The sequence below is a fragment of the Dipodomys spectabilis genome, unplaced genomic scaffold (genome assembly GCF_019054845.1).
Source record: "Dipodomys spectabilis isolate Male_0828 unplaced genomic scaffold, ASM1905484v1 ptg000519l, whole genome shotgun sequence".
NCBI lineage: Eukaryota > Metazoa > Chordata > Mammalia > Rodentia > Heteromyidae > Dipodomys > Dipodomys spectabilis.
The window spans coordinates 690,971-703,355 of NW_024871196.1; the positions used below are offsets into that span (position 1 = coordinate 690,971).

The 12,385-nt window shown below is 37.4% G+C and overlaps 1 protein-coding gene across 6 annotated transcripts in view; it reads right to left on the reverse strand.

Annotated features, from left to right (window-relative positions):
• Cnot4 (CCR4-NOT transcription complex subunit 4) overlaps positions 1-12,385 on the reverse strand; it is a 104,703-nt gene that overhangs the window by 14,205 nt on the left and 78,113 nt on the right. The window lies entirely within an intron of this gene.

Below are 12,385 nucleotides of genomic sequence, written 5' to 3' on the forward strand. Positions count from 1 at the left end.
CACACTTTCCTCATTTATAGTATGATAACTTATCCCATAAGATGTGTTTTGCAAAAGGAAAAAGGACAAATATTAGTAGTAAGAATGATCTCCATAAAAGGGTAGCAATATTGTCTGATGGTAGGTGAATTATATTCAAGGGCAAGCTTCACATTTTAAGAAAGCACTGTTAAGGCAAAATACATGTAGAAAACAACTGGACTACAGAACCACTGCCATGTTATATGTGGAATGGTTGAACTGAGGATATTTGATCTACATCCAGATCTCCATCTACATTCACTTAGTTGTCAACTGTACTGAAAAGGTACAAATGGGAAAAGATTTTTCTTAACCATACAAAAAGTTTTAATAATTATAAGTGGCCCTAAAGGGCTCTCAACCTAGCAAAACATAAAGCAGGATACATAAACAACAGAAAAAGCAAGTATTTGTAGAGGTTTTCTGTACTAGGACTGTGTTCCCGGAAAGATTTATCAATATTCATATAGAGAAAAAGATTATCAGTCTTGAAAATAGGAGATGGTAAGAAAAGTGCTATTAGATAAATTCTTTTAAAAGTAGGGGGTACGAAGTGTTGGGAAGATATTGAAGAGCCAAAGCCAAGGTTACCAAAGTTCAGAGGTTAAAAAGGGGGCTATATCATACAATTGGGGGTGGTGGGATGTAGGAAACCTTAACACTGAGTGTCACAACAGAACCAAGAGGTAAATCTTAACACAGGTGAAAGTGGAAGTGGTGGGAGGTAGCAAACCTTAACACTGAATGCCACAACAGAACCAAGAAGTAAATCTTAACACAGGTGAAAGTGAGCATGATTAAAAGCTTCTAAAAGCAAAGCTCCAACAAAAGCAGATCCAAACCCTGTAGGCTCTAGAAGTACCAATATGTCCTCAATTCCCATTTTTCTTTTCAACAGACATTCAATGAGTGTTTCCTCTGTACAAAGCAGACACATTTTTGGAGTTCAAAAGCCTCATAGCCACACTGTTCTGCTTGTTTTTGCTCTACTGGATCACTGAAGACTGGCCATTCTAAATAAAGTCAGTGATAGCTTTTTATTGTTTAGTACCAAGAATGTTTAGGTCAGCATTCAGATTAATATTTGGCTGTCTTTGTAATAATTCCTCCTGGTAGTTATGTGCCTACTAAAATTCCTATGATGTTCTAATGTCAAAATTAACAAAGACATTTCCAAATTATGTAGAGGTTTTAAAAGCTCAAAGCCAATTCTCTCCTGTAGTTTGATTATACCTAGTAGTGAAGATCAGTGTCATCTTTTTCTAAAAGACAGCTCCTGTAAGCATAGAATTATTCTGTGTTTAATCAGTCAAGAATTTCAAGTGTCTAAAATTGCTGACAATTTAAAATATAAATTTACAAATTCTTTAAAACTGTTATGAGCTTCATGTTTTGAAAGTGCTTTAAGGCATTCATATGAAGTTGCTTAACTTCAGAAAAGGTTTGGAAAATGACATGATTTGTACTAAAACTAAATGAAACATAAGCATATAATTATAGTGATATTTATTCTTCCAATGTAACAGACCAATCATACGTCTATAGGAGTTATTGTTCCACAAGTTATGCAAACCAAGAGATATTTTCTAAGATTTGTATTGAGACTTATTCAAATAAATATGAACTGGGCACTGGAAGGTAATCCAAGCTACTCAGGAGGCTAATGACTAAGGATTGTGGTTTGAAGCTAGTCCATGAGACTCTTTATCTCCAATTAATCACACACACACACACAAAAGCCACAAGTGGAGCTGTAGCTCAGGTGGTAGTGACCTAGCATTGAGTAAAAAAGTTCAGGGATAGCACCTAAGCCCTGAGTTCAAGCCCTGGGACCAACCAGCATATTCCCCCTCCCCCTCCCCCCCCCCGACACATTTAGCTATTTTAGCTATGTAAAGTGTAATGTAATGGGGGAAAAAAGCCAGAAGAAACATAAATGCATTACTAAGTAAAAGAAGTTAATCTGGAAAGGCTAGATACTCTTTATTCCAAACACAAGACATACTTAAAAGGGAACACTATGGAAACAATAAGAAATGTAGCAGTTGCTGTGCTTAGGGAAGGAAGGAAGGATGGAGAAGCAAAGAGGTTTCCAGGGTAGAGCAACTGCTCTAAATGGTACTATGACAGATGCATGCCATTACTCACTTATCCAAACCCACAGAATGTGCACTACAGTCAGCCCTACTGTAACACTATGGACTCTGGGTGACAATGGTGTGACAATGTTGGTTCATCAAAAGACCCACACATTGGAGGATACTGATAACAGGAAATTGCACACGTGAAGGAAACAGACAGAATGGAGAACCTTTGTATGTCTTATTTAGTAGAGTCCACTTTCAAGAAGGAGTATTTTGTTCTCCTCCTTACAAGTTAATCATTTACTGGAATAAATGAACTGCTTTGTTTTCAATTATAATCATTTCTCAATTTACAGAGTCTTCATCTATGGGGACTTTTCAATGCTACAAATAGTGATCTGCTGTTGACTACTACATTGTTCATGCTACAGTTATTTTGTTGATTTTTTTTTTTTTTTTGGGTCCGGTTGTGGGGCCTGAACTCTGGGCCTGGGCGCTGTCCCTCAGCTCTTCAGCTCAAGGCTAGCGCTCTACCACCTGAGTCACAGCGCCACTTCCGGCTTTTTTTTTCTTTTTGCTTATGTGGTGCTGAGGAATCGAACCCAGGGCCTCAGGCATGCAAGGCAAGCGCTCTACCACTGAGCCACCTTCCCAGCCCTATTTTGTTGATTATTTTTCTTATTTTACACATATACAAAGTCAGGCCTAGTCAGAACCCATCCTTTCCAGTACAACAAAAAAAGAAGAAAGAAAAAAGAAACTCCTGTGGGTGACACTATTTCAAAAGACTGGTAAACTCAAACATTTAAATGCTCACTACTAGTTCACTAAGTGGCTTTATATTCATGACAGACTGCCAGAGATGATCTTGATAGAACCAATTCTCAGTGTTAGAGTCTTACTGTAAAGGGGGCAGGAAGGAAGGAGGGAGTGAAGATTTAAGTGAATACATTTTAAAAATTAGAAGCTATATTTCTTATTTTAGACATCTTGAAATTTTATCCTGCATTAGAACTAATGTTTTTATGAAAAAATTAATTCTATTAAAATCAATTTATTTTAGTCAAGCTGTTCAGAAGTGTTAAATAAGTTTAAAATTGAGTTTAAAAGTTAGTCATCTTAAAAATAGAGTGAATTGAATACCAACCTTTTCTAATGTCAAAAACCTTTATTGATTCAACATTTAACAGTTAGTAGTTGCTCTTCAATCTACTTCAAAACTAAGACTATGCCTTCTGCTTAACTATGTTATGAAGAGCACAGGAAGAAGACAAGAAGAAAGAATATGATCACTTAAACACACACACAGAGAAGAATAAAGAATATGATCACAGACACACACACACACACACACACACACACACACACACACACACACACACACACACACACACACACACACACACACACACACACACACACACACACACACACACACACACACACACACACACACACACACACACACACACTTGGAAATCAGCTGAAAGGCTAGAAGCATGGTTCCCAGATCTGGTGACTACAGTAACTGAGTAGAGAGATGTAAATGAACACTCTGGATCTCAACAGAGTTCTCTCTTGTGAAAAGGGAAGATTCAATTGGGTTTAGTAGGAAAATCATACAAACAGTGAAAATTATGATCAAGTTGTGACCAAGTTACATGGGAAAAAAAAGTGATTTCTTCTTTGTTCAAAAACAGGAAAAGAGAAACCGTAGAGCTGAGCACAATTAGCAGAATGAGACTCATAGTGATCATTAATTAAAACCTGAAAGTTTGTTGTAACAAAAAGGCTGCATTGGTGGCCCATGTTTGCAATCCTAACTAGGAGGCTGAGATCTAAGGATTGTGGTTCAAAGTCAGCTTGGGCAAAAAAGTCTGTGAGATTCTTATCTCCGATTAAGAACCAAAAAAATGAAAAAAGAAACAGAAAAAAAAGCCATTAGTGGAGCTGTGGTTCAAGTAGTAGAGTAGCTAGCCTTGAGCAAAACAGCTCGGGATTATCACCCAGGCCCTGAGTTTAAACCCCACAACAGGCGCGTGCGTGCGCACGCGCATACACACACACACACACACACACACACACACACACACACACACACACACACACACACACACACACACACTACTGCCTTTTTATTTGGAGCATATTTAAATGATACGTTTAAATAATAAGCTACTGTTTAAAATAAGGGTTGGTCTTAAGAATTTACACATAGCCAAACTGACTACACTAAAACTCAAGCTGTTATACCTGTCTAGGACCAGGGGAATTTAACAGTGTAAAAGAAAATACCTCACGGTAAGTCTTCCTCTAAACATTAGAAATAAGCAAGGCAGGGGACTGGGAAGGTGCTTTAGCGGTAGAGTGCTTGCCTTGCATGCATGAGGCTCTGGGTTTGATTCCTCAGTACCATATAAGCAGAAAAGGCTGGATTAGCACTGCAGCTCAAATGGTAAAGGGTTAGCCTTGAACTGAAGAGCTGAGGGACAAGTAAGTGCCCAGGCCCAGAGTTCAAGACACATGACCAACTTAAAAAAAAAAAGAAAAAGAAAAAAAGAAATAAAGAAGCAAGGCATACAGATCCATATAATTAATTGTGATTTTTTTTTTTGGGGGGGGGGGGCATTGCCAGGGATCAGAACCAGCATATGTGCTGTACATATGCTAGGCCAAGTACTATAACCATGAATTTTAATAAAAACAAGTATTTTTAGGCTGGATGTCATAGCTCCCAGCTATTTGGGAGGCATACTGGAAGATTCTCAGTATGTGGCTAGCCTAGGCAAAAAGTTAGCAAGACCCCACCTCAATAAGCTTATTATGGAGATTCTTTGCCTGTAATCCCAGTAAGGTGGAAGGAAGGTATACTCATAGGAGGACCACAGTCTGAGATCAGTCTGCGTAAAGGCCCATATTGGACAAATACAGCAAAAGAACTGGTGATTTGGCCGAAACAGTAATAGTCCATGTCTAGCAAATCCAATCCCCTGAGATCAAACCCTAATGGAAACAATGAACAACTGCATGTGATCTAACAGTCAGTTTAAGGTCAATGTAAAGCCTTCCTATTTGACTGCTGAAGTCATAGCTCAGGGCCTCCTTTACCTGGGTACTGGGGTTATAGATGCGATGAAGGAAAATAAAATCAGCCTCAGGGTGCCAGACTTCTTGCAAATTCCAATGTATAACATGACAAGGCGTAAAACAGCCCAATAAAGTTCCAGATCATTATGTTCTGCTCAGAGACTGTAAGAGTGCAAAAAACAGTACAGTCCTTGGGATACAATCTCACCATATTGGGAAATAGCATTAGGCTACAAGAGTTGATTGTAGTCAGCTTCCTTGATTTTCTTCTTAGAGATGGTGATGGTATTATCATCTTTGATCCTGATGGAGCTTTCCCTGTTTCAGTAAGCTGAAAACAACCACCTCCTCAATTGAAAAAAAAAAAAATAAAGTAGATAGGGTATCGTTCTACAAGGTGTACCACTGGATAGCTCTTCTTTAAAGATGAAACTGAGAGCATATCTCTCAGATGGGTGGGTGTAATGCATCTTGGTGTCATTCCGATAAGACATGTTTTTTGTTTTGTCTTGTTTTTTTGTCGGTCATGGGGCTTGAACTCTGGAACTGGGCGCTGTCCCTCAGCTCTTCAGCTAAAGGCAAGCGCTCTACCACTTGAGCTACAGCACCACTTCCAGTTTTCTGGTAGTTTATTGGAGATAGGAGTCTCACGGTCATTCCTGCCCGGGCTGGCTTTGAACCTAGATCCTCAGATCTCAGCCTCCTGAATATCTAGGATTATAGGCGTGAGCCACCGGTGCTGGCTAAGACATGTTTATTTTGTAGTATTATAGAGGTCAGCATTTTAGTGGTAATGCATGTGGGTCCTTAAGTGCTCTTTGGTGCTGCAGAAAAGTTCAGGGTAAATTAAATTCCATCTCGGTTTTATTCCGTATTTTAGTTCTGTAATTATTTTAATCAGTAATTATGTAATTAAGTCTACATCAAGCATACTTGCAAGGTTACTTTTTTCTCTTCCTCAAGTTACCCCAGGAAGGAACATTTAACACAAGGTTGACAATCTTTGATAATAGCTGCCAGTTCATGGATATTTTGAAAGCCATCAATTCATTATTTGCACTGATTCAGAGTCAAAGCCCTTACCTGAGAAAATTACAATAATAAACTAAGACACAATATTGTTCAGGGAATCTTTATGTATTTTTCCCATTGAGTTTTATATATGAAAGCAAGTCAGAAGGTATAGGATAAAGGAATTTTTAAACTGCTGTTTGAATGTGAAAGGAAAAACCACCATCTTTCTGAGTCTTGTTTACTATTATGACTATTTGATCTTTAAAAAGGAGATTGTAAAAGTGTATGTCTATCAGAATTCTCAAGTTTCATGATTCTATTATGAAACATTTTTATTATCTTTTCTGTAGGATTTCCCAAAGACTATGACATAGGAAGGTTATGCTTAGTAGTGGAAGAATTTAACAAGAAAAAAAGCTACAAAAATCTGCAGTTAAATAGTCTGTACTATTAAACTGTGGTGCATTTAAATAGTCTTTGCTTCCTTTAAACACAAAAGGCTTTAGAAACAGAATAAAAATATAGCATAGCTCATGAATATATAGAACTGAAACAAAGCAGGAATAAAAAGATGAGCAGTCATAGAGAAGTAGCCTGAGACTAAGTGCTAATATTCATTAAGTGGAGGATTTGCTGAAGATTATGTACTCTCCCCCGCCCTACCAGAAACATGCTAGGTCAGCTAAGGTAGCTGGCTAAGGTCTGACCAGCAATATAAGGTAGCTATGTGAATCACAGTGCAAAAAGGAGGTTCAGGAAGCTGTGGTTTCTCACTCCATCAGCATGGTTTTCTAAATACGGTATTCTTAAGCAATGATTTACTCCAAAACATTATGATGTTCAAAAGTCATAGTCGATATCAATGCCACCATACACACATCTAGTAGAGTTTAAAAATACTTTCATGACAGGAAATTAAGGTTGCTTAGATGAAAACAGCTATCTTCATCCTTGCCTTTCTACACTTCAGCAATTATTCTCAAATATATAAAATATAAGGATCAAGAGTAGAATAACCCATCAATTTATAGATTTATTCCCATCACACATTCTCTTTTGGGAAAAATTATCAATATATTTTTGTAATCTACTAAACCTCCTAAGTTCCTCTTTTTTTTTTCCTATTTTCCATTAATACACTGATTTTAATTTGCTATATAAATCAAGCAGAATGGTCTAATACCTACTGAGATACTTTGCCTTCGTAAGTGGAAAGTCTATTAGTGGTGATGGTGAGGTATTCCTAGTTCTCTGCGACATGGCTGGGAGAAGTTAGCTCACCTGAAATCTGAAATCAGACCCATCAAGTCCCATACCTACTCCCTCTATTTAACCATTCACAGCCTTCATATCATTTCTACCACTCATTTCTACCATTTCCTCACATTGGCTTACTTACATCTGCCTTACCTCACTTGTTTTTCCCCAGCCCCTCCTCATTTCTCCCCTTCATGTCTTCCTACCATGATTTCAGAAGTCTGCCTTCTGCTTATTTCAGTTTTTAGGAAACATGACCCAAAATTTCCCTGGTAAAACCATGCATTTGACTTTACTGGTTGAGTTCTACTCTCAGAAGGGATTGAAGGGAAATCAGGTAGAGAAAAAGACTGTCGGGGTTATAAAAGCTAGTCTTCCTTCCAGTCTCTAGCCCTGATTAGACATCTACCTACCATCCTTTCCCTGTTTCTCACTCATCATTTAGAACTGAGAGGTCCTCACACTGACCACCATTACTAGTCATTCCTTTAATATGAGATTTGTCATCAAATCAAAATCATGCTCACACCGCTGGTTCACAGAAAACTGCCTTACTTCACTACTGCCTTACTTCACTTACTGCCTTCTTCACTACAAGATTACATATTTCAATGTTGTCTTCTTAGCTGTACGTTCTTGTCCTCTTTACCTAGCCCACCTGTTAATATTTGCTTTTTCCACTGCTGATAATTTGTGCTAAACCAAGGATAGAACACACATGCACATACCTGAATTCTAAAAACTATTAAGCAGAACAATGCCTTTACACATTTGTTCTATAGTGGTACTGGGGCTGAACTCAGGGCCTTCTAGTACATTATTTTTTTTTTTTTGGTCTGGTCTGAATCAACCTAGTCCATGATCCTACTGCCTATGCTGCATGCCTACCTGAGACTACAACCGTGAAACATTGCACCAAGTTATTGGTTGAAATGAGGTCTGACTTTTTTGCCTGGGCTCTCCTCAAACCATTATCTTCTTTTTCTCTACCTCCTGAATAAGTAGAATTACAAGTGTGTGCATATACATCAGCCTACATAATTCTTTAATGTATTTCAAATGTACTTTAAGGCTTATTCTCATATATTTAATCTCTCCCTCTTTTCACAAGCTCCCAACTCTACTCTTTCACACTCATTTTCAAATAAGAATGCATTCTAGTGAATACTGTTATGAGCCTCCTCCATTTGTTTTCATTTTCTCTAATCTTTCTTTCTGCAATATTTTCAATGCTTTTAAAAATTAGACAAAGATATAACTCATCTCTCTAAAGCTAAACCATGTTATCTCAAGAGCTTATTTCCTCACAGCACTCAAGGAAGTCTGTTTTCCTATTATATTAGCCATCTTCTCTTCAGTGCTGTCACTCTTCCTTTGAATTGGCTTTACATCTTCAAACATTTACACCTCTAACTTAAAGCAAAGCATAAGATATATACCACGTCTTGGTCACATCTTGCTTTTCTCTTAGCCTTTATCCTCCTATCAGATATACTTGACATTTCCTCATTAATTCTAGCAATCTGGCTCACATTCTGGATATTTTTATGAAAGTTACATTTCTGTCTGTCTATATGTGTATATATTCATCCATCCATCCATCCATCCATCCATCCATCTACCCACCCATCCACATTCATCTATCCATCCACTGATCCATCGACCCATCAATCCATCGATCTGGGGCCAGTACTGGAGCCTGATCTCAGGGCCTGGATGCTGTCTGTTAGGCTAGCACTCCAGCAACGAACCGCACCTTCTTTTCTGGCTTTTTGCTGGTTAATTGGAGATAAGTGTCTATGGACTTCTTGCCCAAGCTGGCTTCAAACATCAATCTTCAGTTTTCACCTTCCTGGTAGCTGATATTATATATGTGAGCCATATTTTTAAAAATGTCACTAGAGAAGCAACACCTACATAGCAAGGTCTTTTCTCATATCTCATGTCTTCTGATTTCTAACAAAATTTCTTCTTCACTCCAATAATTAGTATTCTAGTCGAAGCCAACTAACTAGCCAGCAATGAAACTACTTTTTTAACTTGTCCTAACTGTGATTAAATGTATTAGCAGATTTGTTTTCATAAAATGCTACAATCAAAGAGCGAGAGCTAGAGCTGTGGAAACTAGCCTGAGGTACGGATGCCACTGTTACACAGGTCTGAATTTCTGCCAAAGTATATTAAAAATTAACTCAGACAATTAAAAGGACTAATTGAAGCCACGGCACCCTTGAGGATGTCTAAAGTATCTGCTAATCCTGTCTACCGGCTATGCCCTCTTTCCCCATCTCAGTCTTTTCAGGTCTCCTCTGCTACCTCCCTCAACCCCGGCCAGGGGCAAACCTCCATTCCAACCCTCTGGGCCTTCATGCCTTCAATTGCTGCTCCTAGGTAGGGATAAAAGGATCTCTGGAGAAAAGACTGTGCTGGGGATAAATGCCTGTAATACCAACAGCGTACAAAGAGAGTGCTTTTGTTATTTGACACTGCCTAAAAAAAATGCAAATCTCAGGATAATAAGAACAATTTAGAAGACTCAGGAAATCAGGTTTTGTTTGGCTGTAGGTCCATCCATTTTTACTGAGTAGAGTCAAACTGTTTCTTCTAGCTTATTTATGGGAAAATAAATTCTACCATCAGGTTACATCAAGCCAAAACATTAGTTCTTCACTCCTACCACATTAAAATTAAACTCTTTTCCTAATTTTCAAAGCTTTAGGCATTTATCCTAGCTTCCTTGTAAGAACCCATATATCCCAGAACAGTGTATCTTCTTATTATCTCCTTCCCTCTTAATCCCTATAAAATCATGCTAATCTCTCCCTTTTTGGTGCATGGCTTAGTCCTTTTTACCTCTATAGTGACTTCACCCTTTCATCTCCCAAACCCAAAAGTTGTGTATGTTCTTTATATGAAGCCTCTCTGTGTATCAGCCTATCTTAAAATCCTACCATACTTTTCTATCAACATGGTATCAGATTTGCTCACTCAACATTACATGAATGAATACCTGTACAGACAACCACCAGTTATCTAGATCAAGGAGGCACAGAACAGATCTTCATTAAGAGAAAAACAGACACATGGCACTGAGGGCAGATGGACTAGCTTGATACCAGATAATATAACTGACAATTTTATACAACAGAGTGTGTGCATGCATGTGCACAAACACATAATTGTTTTAGGTTAGCACTTCTTTATAAGATTTTTTAAAAAGTTACTATATTTTCATCTCTTAAAGCCAATAAAACAGATTTGGGAAACCATCATGATCATTCCCCTTCCAAAACCAAAAAAAATCTTAAATATTACAAATCAACATAGGATAAAACATCTTCCAGTTTATGTCTATATAAATAATCATTTTGTAGGTGCATCATTTTGATGCACATAGAATCCATTCCTTTCTCTTAGCTTTTGTGGCAATGTTCTATGGCTGTACCTCCTTATAAGCCTGTGTCATTAACAGTGAGAACTTTGACAGTTTTGAAAGTTCTTGGAATTCATATAAGAGTGCTCTAAAAGAAGAGATGCATATGGAAAAAAATTACTAAAGTTGTTTAAAGAAGTATACACATAGAAGGCTCTACATTAATTCTTAAGATACCAAGAGTAAGAACCATGAGCATATTTATACGTAAATTAGAATAAATGTAATAATAAAAAGAAAATCTTTATAGGAATAACATACATTTATTATTCCTATAAAGATTTTCTTTCACATCCCTTTTCAGATTATATATGTTTTAAAATTTAAAGTAAGGTAGTCAATAGTTTGTTGCCGATATCTTAGTAGTTATTGACAGATGAACAATGAAAAGACTCTGGACTACTACAGCTGTTATGATTAAAATGATAAAAAAATGTCAGGGGGTTGAGGGGTTGGGAGGGGAAAAAGTGGGAGAAAATGAGGGAGGGGTAACACTGTTCAAAAGAAATGTACCCATTACCTGACATGTAACTGTAACCCCTGTGTACATTACCTTTACAATAAAATTTAAATTGAAAAACAAATGTCAAAGTGCTACTAGACTATTGTCGTTGGTGTTGTCTGTTTTGTAGTCGTGGGGCTTGAACTCTGGGCCTGGGCACTGCCCCTCAGCTTTTCAGCTCAAGGCAAGTGCTCTACCACTTGAGCCACAGCACCACTTCTGGTTTTCTAGTGTTTTACTGGAGATAAGAGTCTCACGGACTTTCCTGCCTGGACTGATTTTTGAACCATGATCCTCAGATCTCAGCCTCCTGAGTAGCTAGGATTACAGATGTGAGCCACTGGTGCCCGGCTAGGGTTTGTATTTTATTCAACCTCGATCTCTTACGATCTGTCTCAGGTCACTCCACAGAACAAATGTTCAAATATTTAATTAATGCTTTGTTAAAATAAGGAGTAATATACAAAAGCAGCACCCAAAACACCAAAATGCAACAGTAAAATGAAAAGGCTCAATTATTACTAATAAAATATTTTCTAACATAATCTAAGAAAATTAAGTAAAGAGGCACTTCATATTATGTAACTAAAATTATTCAGTGCAGAATTCTATTGCTTACTGGAGTACTAAAGTGATTTCAAAGGTAGAAATTCTCCTATTCTTTCCCTTCTAGAGGGGATGGTACTTAAAACCCTTTATAAAAAGCAATCTTCTCCTCTAGGAAGAAAATGGACATATATACATTGACACAAATCCACAATTTTGCACAAAGTTGTAAAGAGTTCCAGATTTCAGGCTAAAAATTCCTATGTTAGAAGGAAAAAAAATGAATCACTTTATAAAGGTTAATAATATAAAAGTAGATAAAGTTTTCTTTGTTCAAGATAGATCGTATAGGAAATTATTAACAAAAAAGCTTTTTAGAATTTCTCATCCTCAGCCTTTTAATTTTTAGTTTTCAGTGATTGTACTCAGGGTGCTCTACCA